Raw genomic sequence first — 9,857 nt, 5'->3', positions numbered from 1 at the left:
AACTTCTGACATCAGTTTTGTTTGTTTACTTTCCAGTAAAGTTTCTAGCTGCAAATCCCTCTTTTGAATCCTGAGGTTCACTGATTCTGACGTCTTGCTGCCCTAGAGTATAAACGCTGAAGTGTTTTGTTGGGTTTTTTTGGTTTTTATTTTTCCTTGCTAGTTGGCTAACCCCCAAAAAAACAATTAATGTCTCTCAGTAATATTTACAGAGATTTTCACATTTGTAAACATAAATACCATGGTGATGTTCTGCATTTTCTTAAAGAAGCCCGATGACTTCTTTTAGATTCTTTCTACTTAAATCATGCAAATCAATGAAGTAACAGCTGAAATAATAATTGACTGAACAAATTTTCCATACCAACTAGGATGTGTTTTCTGTTGAATTATTCTTGGTCTTGATACAGACTTGTGACGTGTGAAACCCTCCTGTCCTGCAAAGATTTGTGGAAAGGTACCACTATCAGAGTGGAAGAAGCCATTAATGAATTTAATATATCAGCGACACAAATATCAGCTGTCCAAATTCTGTGTCTTATCCAGAATTTCTGCAGATCTGGGAAGTCACTGACGTGCATATTGATTACAATTTCTTTTAAAAGACTTTTTGTTCTCATTTCTGTTGAGAAGTGACAACAATCTCCAGCAAGTAGAGAGTTAGATTTCCTCTTCCACTGGCACTGAACTAGATAAGATTACACTCAAAGGTTTAGAGGGTCTAGGAAACTTTGATAAGAAGAGAGAAGGGACCTCAGAAGCATCCAAAATGTAGCTGCTAGAAGGTAAAATACCTGCCCAGGTGTGCTGGGGTTTTTGCCTGTATTCTATCTGATGTTTCTGTAGCAGTTATGATACAATTTGGGCAGGATGAAGCTTGTAACAGATAAAATCTGTCTTCCATAACTTGGCTTCTACTGCTTTGCAACTTTTGTGAACACAATACAGAAAGAACTGTTAGAAGGGAGCACTCTGCACCCAGAGTTCACTCCAGTCAATGAACTTGGAGTGTGACTGCTCCTGGCACCTTTCTTGGCCCTGCCTGTTCACGCTGTGCTGCTGCTCACAGTTCACAGTGCAAAGCAATTGTCAGTCCCTTTTTAAGTCTGCTCTTCTTAAAGAAAGGATCTTTCCTGTGAGTGACCCTCTTGACAATGCATCATCTGTAGATACAGTTGTGTGTTACACAGGGACAGTATAATGTTGGTTGGTCACAGGATAGATAATCTCCTTCCATTGTACAATCTAGCTTTGTATGAGTTCTTCCTCAGCCTGTCAGCTGGTGTGACTACACCTGTTGCTACCAAACTTCATGAAAAGTGGAACTGAGAAACACAGCCTAGAGTACTGAAAAAGGATGAGAGTTTCACAAAGATTCAGAATGTAGCTATTGTTTTACTCCACTTTAAGGGCAGCTTTAGTCCTTATTTACCTATATGAGGTTAACTGCTCTGCTTAAGTCGTCTGTTGTTTCTGTGTAGGAATACACAGGAAGTTATCTTGATCGTCTTTTTAAATGACCAATTAAACTGCTTTATTTCTAACTGGACATTCTTACTGCTCAAAATTAATTTGGTTTAACTGTTTTTGTAATTTATTTAGAAAGTACTTTAATAATTTAATTTAAGACTCCTGGCTGAAAGTATCCAAGTTCTAATTTCAATTAATCCATAAACTCTCTGTGGTTGGACTCATCTTCCAGAGTGTTCTCCTGCTGACACATCCTCATCCTTGTACTTTTTCTGTTTGTTACACTGCTATCATGGTTCTATATCTGTTTTACTGAAGGACATAATGTGAGTATATTTACCATATGGTTGCTGGGAGCAAGATGAATGGGGAGCTGACTAAGAATGTATTTATTACTTAAGAAAATCAGAGCCAAGGAAGAGAAGGACAAGCGTAAAGAACTCCAGAAAGCTTTCACCAAGGTAACTGAGGATGGAAATACCCATTGGCAAGAACAGTTTTAAAACATCATTTGTGTATGTTTTGGCTTCTCTGGGTACTTTAACCCCTTACAGGAGTGAGAATATGAGCTTGGCTGGGGTTTTCTAGTGCAGCTTCTAACTTCCAAAGGCGGACAAACCAAACTGTCTCTTTTAATCAGAGCAAGCTTTAAATTGAAATTACTGACTCCTCTTTTTCTTAAGCTTTTCTACCAGTTATTTAGGAAACAACCACAGTAAACGTGTTATCTACTAATGGAACCAGATGAAAATCAGGACTTGAAGCCAGCACCCTATAGCTGTGCTCTCAGCTAACTCTCTGAGAGCTACAGCATTCAATAAATGAGTCAATAAATTATACAAGATGGATAAAATGCTGAGTTAAATTAATCCCTGATAAAACTGACCTTAAGTCAGTGGTTAAGTCTTTTAGTGTCTGTTTAGGGCCTAAACAGAGTTCCATTGCTAAAAACACAATATTAGGAGTTTGTAGAAGGAATTAAAGCTTTTGATTAGCTCAAGAGTGGAGTTTATGTCTCCTCAGTACTTCAATCCCAGAAGGCTCAGCTCTCGCAGTATCTGAAAAACGCTTAACCCAGAAATTACCTGTAGAACTTACCCTGTATAACCTTTTGTCAATTCAAACCAATATTGTCTCAGTCTAGGGACCCAGCTATTCACATGTGAAACAAACGTGTCTGTGGGCAGAGGAGTTAACTCAGATTCACGGCATGTGGGACTTCTGCTTCAGACACACAGCATGTAAATGCTAAGACTGAAAGCCTCACAAAATTAGTATCATTTCAGTAAATCCTTTATGTTAACCAGAATAACTACCTAGGATGAAATTATGCTTATTTATATTGTTTCCACTTAAAAAAAAAACCCCAACAACAACCACAACCCAGCAAAACCCAAAGCAAACAAACACCCTAAATTTAAACAAATGAAAAGAAAAAAAACCAGAGACAAACCCATTTCCTTTTTACCAAGGAAATCCGGGAAAAGAACACTCCAGCTTCTTCTGCTGCTAATTCTTCTGCTTACAGGTATTTTACAATAAGCACACATACAGCTGAACTCCCCCATAACCCGATATTCACCTTGCAACCCTTCCTGAGATCACCCCCCAACCAGAATACAGTGATTCCCACAGCTCCATGTGAGGCTGCAAAGCCATACCAGCTCAGAAACTTGCAAAAGAACTAGGTTTTCAGAATCTTTTCAGACCTTCCATTTTTACTCAAAATTTCACAAGAGCGAACCCAGAGAAATGGGATCATGCTATTCAAATACATCTCTGAAGTCTTTTTTACCTTTTGTTAATGATTATCCATCCATTCCCTGTTCATTAAACTTGTGAAGCTGGCTAACAGGAAATAATTCTGTGGTGCTGAAATGCCTCAGAGAATGAATTCTTTTCAATCCACAGAACACATTAAACATTTTCATAGAATCGTAGAGTACTTTGGGTTGGAAGGGACCTTTAAAGCTCACCTAGTCCAACCCCCCTGCAATGAGCAGGGACATCTTCAACTAAACCAGGTTGCTCAGGGCCTTGTCCAACCTGACCTTGAGTGTTTCCAGGGATGGGGTATCCACCACCTCTCTGGGCAACCTGTGCCATTGTTTCACTACCCACATCATAAAGAAATTCTTCCTTATACCCAGCCTGAATCTACCCTCTTTTAGTTTAAAACCATTGTTCCTTATCCTATTGCTACAGGCCCTATTAAAAAGTCTGTCCCCATCTTTCTTCAAAGCGCCCTTCATGCCACATTAAGCCCTCCCTGAAGTCTTCTCCAGGATGAACAACCTCAACTCTCTCAGCCTGTTCTCATTGGAGAGGTGCTCCATCCCTCTGATCATTTTTGTGGCCCTCCTCTGGACAACTGAATTTTTCCTGTATGACACAAAATCATGCCACATGAAGCCAGAAGTACCTACTGGTTAATAAAAGCTATTTTCAAAGTCAGATCCAACCTTCTTTTATTTTTAAAACATCTAACAGTCTTGCAATGTTTGTCCTGATTTAGGTCATGTTCTAGTAGTGGCTTTGGTTCTCCCATCTCTCTTCCCAAAATGACTCCTTTATGCAATTTCTTTAAAAACAAGAGAGATTTCACCAAAATAGGGAAAAAATTACAGCTGCACTCGAGCAGCTGCACTTGCTTTAAATGGATTAGGGACTAAAGAATGACAATATAAAATTAATCTACAGAAAAGCAAAACAATTTTAACATACCCTAAGTAGGCTGGATTTAATAAAGGGAACCATAGATCAAACAATGGAAATGCTGTTTATTGTAATCTAATGGTTTAACGTTCTTGAACATATCTAAAAATACAGGTTTGTACTAACATGCTTATATGTACAAGTAATCATCTTTTTTTAATTAAAGAAAGGTTTTCAACTTTTCAAATGGGTAACAAGGGAAAGCAGAAGAACTTCACTGCCTTCCAAACGTTAATTTGGATTTGTAACTATTTGCCTGATTTTCCTGGGTTTTTGCTTCCTCCTAAGGACTGAAAAGGCAAAGCAGCTTTTCCTCGTCCTTTTTCTAGTTCAAGTGGATCTTTGATCCCTAAATAACAGAAAATGTGGTCTTACAGAAACCTAACAGAGAAAGAATGCTCCCTTTTTTTCATTAATAGAAATTATATTAATGGCAAACCACTGATAACTATTATGCCTGAGTATTACCTTAAATTGCAAGTAGCCATGCTGTGTTTCTGCCCATGGCAAAGTAAGGCAAACAGCAAGGAGTAGTTCCCTATATCCAGCAAAAGCCCTTTGCTACAAGTACATAAATGCATATGAACGTTCTGTGGTGAACTCCTTCTGTTCCTTCATCCACAAACCGTGACACAGCATCTTCTGTACTGAAAAAGATAATACAAAATTAGTTTGGTAAGATCATGTGCAGCATTTCAATAATAGTAATTTCCCATCCATGCTTCTGAGCTCATCAATAATACATATTTTTTAAGGAGTAGTGCAATGCGGCTATAGGACATTCTGATGATCTTCCAACTCAACTAACTGTACTGTGTGTTCAGCTGCAGTGCGTGTTTCTGAATATGATAAGTATTCCATATAGAAGATGATTGCCACAAAACCACTTAAGCAGGCAGATTACAATGGAATCGAGCCAATACATCCTAAAACTGGTACAAGGATTATTACTTCTTAAACACCATACAATTAAACCACAGGACTCACTAAAACATGCTACTGGAGGGCCTAAAAGCCGTCAAAATTAGACATGAACATGGCAAATCAGAATTCTAACAACTATAAAAATTACAAATTATGGATGTGCTTTAAGGTAACTCAGACATGAGCTGGCAGTGGTTAGGAGAAAGAAAAGCTCTTCTCCTGGCAAATAATGAAAATTATAAATTGGAAATCTTTCCTACTTTATTGTAAAGCTGGTGCTAACCAATGCCAGAAACAGAACATTGCAGCACAGCACACTCACTCTGCTGAGCTAAGGACCATGAACAAATCTGTCATTTTAGAAGACTAGAGAACGTGAAAATTTTGCAGCTTATATATTTCACTGAACTTGACCTGATGAGCAGACAGTCACTGCTGGGTTGATTTTTTGGTTGGTTTGTTGTCCTAAACCATTCTGGGAATACACATGCAATCTTCCTCTTTGCAAGTTATGATGATTATGCATTAGTACAATTATATCGGCTAAAAATATCCCCTGTTCTAAATAGGCCTGTGAAAGCAAAGCAAGCTGTGCTGCTATGGGCACTGCCTCGCTTCCCTCACGGCATGTACAAACATTCCCTGGTGAAATCTCACTATCTCTGACACTTGACTATTCCAGGCAGTTTTCACTGGCTAACTCTCAAGTCACACCCCAAGTATCTTTCCAGACTTCTGAGGGAGAACCACCGTAAGAGTCCTGTGCAATTGTAACTGCCAGACATATTGTTACACTTGAGAAATCCAGCAAGTCTTCTGAGTCTTAAATTGGGAATCAGGAGGTGGATTTTTTATATATATATTTTTTAGTATGTCTGGTTCTGAGCAGCAGGAATCCAGCTGGTGAGTTAAGGTATTGGATGCAGCATTTCAGAAGACAACAGAATGAAAGCAAAATAATTTATTAGATAGAAGACTCAGTGAAATCTACTGCAAACCATTTTCCAAAGAAAGGGAAAAGAGAAGGGACCTCCCAGGTGGTTAAAAGTCCACCACTGTCTAGAAGGGTTGGAATGCTCTTGCCTCAGCAAGTATTGTTAAATCAGTGTCACTCAAAGTCACCTCTACAGATATTCAGAATTTTAATACCAATACTCTGCAAATTAAAATCCTGTAGAGAACAACCACAAAGCCTTCTGCAATACTTTGACACCATCCACACTATATTGTACAATTTAGGCACATACCAAATATATTATTAGTACATTTCTCCAAGAGACAATGCAAACAATTCCTGTAAAAGCGAATCTGCACAGTATGAATAGGTTCACTGTTAAGAACATTCTGCTTCAATAGAAGTGCCAAAAAAAATGTTTAAACATATAAGTATATTTTTCAGTTTTGGTTTGGGTTTTGCTTTTTTTTCTTCTTTCCCCAGGCCTTTTATCCTACAGTACAGCTCTCCTTGAGACAGGCTTCTATCACAGGAAAAACTAAATGAGTACATTTCACATTTGGTTAAATGTGTGTGCCAGCTCCTTCGTTCATTGGGTGGGTCAGGATGGCTTTGGAGAAAAATAAGGCTCCCCTGAAAAGGCACAGGCTGAAAAACTGTTTGGAAAATAAGAAGGTGCAGGAGGTGATTACGTTGGAGAAATTAACATGGAATAAACTAGGGTGTGAATTGCCAATGAATTACTTACTCTGCAGTAATTACTCTCTACATGGATGCTTCGGCTCACAGTATCTGCATGTCCACATTGCATTAATGGGGCGCTCTGAATAAAGCCAGCCCAGCCAGCCCCACGGCCAGCAGGGGATGAGGTGCAGGATGCACCGGGGTGGGGTGGTGCAGCGCCACACTGCCCCAGCCACTCTGTCACCAGCACTGTCTGGAACCCCCACCCAGCAGGACCCAGCTTTGGAATCACTGCAAGGCAGCCTATTACACTGGGTAAGTCGTGGTGATTCCAGCGTGGAAACAGTAAGGGAAAGCACCCTGTCCTGAAAGCTCCTTTTGCTCATTTTGTGGGCTGTTTTCATAGGAGCCTGTCCGGGTTCTGAGCTCTCCCGTATGTGCAGCAAGGGGCATCTTTCTTCCTCTCAGCCAGATGCTGCATCTGTGCAGCAACTCCTGCTCCTGTGCCACACTGCCTGCAAGGCAGAGGGCTCCTCAGGACACTTGACAGACATCTCTTCTCCAAATAACCAGTGGCAGTGCACTCAGGCTGGAATTACGTATTGATTCTGCAAGTTCAGACTCGCAGAAACAAATCCAGAACTACCACTATGCCAATTGGAAACCACCTGATTTGAATTAAAGCATCACTGGTGTCCAGCACAAGTGGAAGAGAGAAAGGGGCAAAATACAAACCGGGTGTAGAATTTGGACAAATCACAAAGGGGACTGATGGATGCAAGGTGGTGCTGCAACTGGGAGCCATAAAATTACTTTTTGGTTTTTTGGTGTTTTTTTTGTTTGTTTCTTTTTTTGTTTGTTGTTTGTTTGGGGGAGGTTGTGGGGGTTTTTTGTTGGTAAAGTCAAGGGCACAGATGGGAAGAAGTACTTTAGGTAAATTTGTTACTGAATAATCAAACAAACAATTGGGCTACTACCTTCTCAGACATGAATAATGGTGTCTTCCACGCCAAGAAGCGAAGGAATTTAAGGAGAAGGTGAGGTGTATAAAATAGAAGGCATTTCACAATCTTTTTTGTCCTCTGCATTACGGTTCACTGCCTTCATCAATTGTACTTGTGCAGCAGGTCTCTGAGGCTGACAAAGTGTGGCACATGTGAAGGGATGCTATGAGCAGCCAAGCACAGAAACTTCCTTGGTTCCCACCTGCTAAAGTCAGTGTGAGCTATGGAACACCATATATCCTGCTGAATCCTTCAGCATTCAGTCCTAAAAAAACAACCACAGCTTTAAGAAAACATTGCTATTCTCTTACTGACCAAATGTGGGGGGATTTTCTGTTGTTATGGTAATAAGTAGTTTGTAGTATGCTTTAAAAAAAACAATGAAAGGTGACACTTCCTCACTATGTACCTACTATGTTTAGCAGGTTTCCCAACCTGTCATCTTCCCTTCCTGCCCCTTCCCCCCCAATACATATAAATTCTTAATTTTCATTTACAGTTTAACAGTATTGGAATGCTTATGCTGGAAACACTGAATGAGAATATTCTGCCATCCAATGCAAAGCAAAATCCCTGCTTTCACTCACATTTTTAAGATTTGCAAGTAATTTTTATTGCTTTTTACTCTGAAAACGTTCAATAATATTAATCGGTTTTAACATCGTTTTAAATCTTGTTGACTTTGCTGTTTCCTCTGTGCCCACTGTCACCTCCTTTCAAGCTGGATTCCATGGATTTCAATGGAGTTCTGCACAGTTCTGTTATTGCAGATTTACTCATGAGGTCCAAGCTCTTGCAGTAGTGTGGTTATCGTTACGTGTGGGAAGGTGTCATTATATAAAAGTTCTGGTATGACAGGTACTTATCACAGTTGTGTCACCTTTGTTCAACAAGCATGCACTCAAAACTTACTTTCAGGTAGTTTGTTTGTATGAGATTTTCCATAACACAATCCAGTGAGTAAACTGTGCTTAATGCTTACAGGTATGAGAGGAGGAAACCTACCTTGAACAAGCTTCATCCCACATACAATGCAACATAACTCCTACATGACAGCCCCCTTTCGGCCTTACATAACCCTTGGGACATAGTGGCACGCTGTGTTGAAAGCATTAGGAATGAGGCTGGCTTTGGGAAACTGGAAGTTCTGCAGGATCATGTGTTTGGACTTGCCATCTGCACAGTTCAGGAGTTACTACATGGATCACTTTCTCCCAGTCATCTGCACCGTGAGTCACACAAACTGAAAGCAGAAGGCGGATGTGTGAACAAAGCAGATGTGGGTGTTTGTGGGACTTCTCCTCACCTTTCCAGTGCCCTTGTTTTCTGACCCGCCCCATCCAGGGCAACTACGTTTGGACCTTGGGAGGCCAGGGTGGCAGCCACTTCAGCCACCACCGGGGATGGAGACCAGGCTGTTAAAGGATAAAACCCTTCATGGGTGAGTCTCTGGAAGTCTCCATGACTCAAACTTCCACCTACAGCGGAAAGCCTGGCCATCTTTGTTTTGTTTAACTGAGGAGGAGCAGGAACACCCCACAAGCTGAGTGCTTACCATGGTAAACATAAATGTCTCTCCCGAGCCCTGGTTGTCCGAGAAGTGCCTGCAGCCCCGGACAGGCCGGTTCACGGCCAAAAGCACATGCAGAGAAATAGTTTCCAAAACCCAAAAGCAAACCTGAAACTGGATCCATCCACACAGACTCCTGGAGCTGAGATGGCAATACCTCCTCCTCCGGGTCTGATTGCAAGCCCAGGGCTACCGTTTGCTGTCGCCTCATTTTTTCACCTCAACCAAATCCGAAATGTGGTCTGACAGAGGGGGCTTAAATAAATCTATTAAATAAATTTTTTAAACCCCAAATGAACAAAAATCTTACGAACATCTATATTACCATATATATATATTAAACTATCCTTCTGTGAACGTGCCTGAAGCTCGCACGGCAGACCCCCGGCACTGGAGCTCTGTGAGGGCTGCAGCTCGGCAGCGAACGGCGCGAGGACGCGGCGGCCGACCGGCCGCCATGAAGCGGCTGCGCCACTTGCGCAGGCCCCGATACCCTGCGCGGCGGCACCAGAGGCCACCAGCGTAGCGGCGTTCG

General features: G+C 41.0%; 1 long non-coding RNA gene across 1 annotated transcript; it reads right to left on the bottom strand.

Annotated features, from left to right (window-relative positions):
• Positions 1 to 4,230: 4,230 nt before the first annotated feature.
• Positions 4,231 to 9,841, bottom strand: LOC125327209. The gene is made up of 3 exons (XR_007204150.1): positions 9,648 to 9,841; positions 9,431 to 9,564; positions 4,231 to 4,832 (listed from the first exon to the last, which is right to left on the bottom strand). It is a non-coding gene; the product is annotated as an uncharacterized LOC125327209 (long non-coding RNA).
• Between the last annotated feature and the right edge of the window lie 16 nt (positions 9,842 to 9,857).

This window comes from Corvus hawaiiensis, chromosome 6, assembly GCF_020740725.1.
Source record: "Corvus hawaiiensis isolate bCorHaw1 chromosome 6, bCorHaw1.pri.cur, whole genome shotgun sequence".
In the NCBI taxonomy this organism is placed as follows: domain Eukaryota; kingdom Metazoa; phylum Chordata; class Aves; order Passeriformes; family Corvidae; genus Corvus; species Corvus hawaiiensis.
This window is presented reverse-complemented; position numbering and strand designations above follow the sequence as displayed.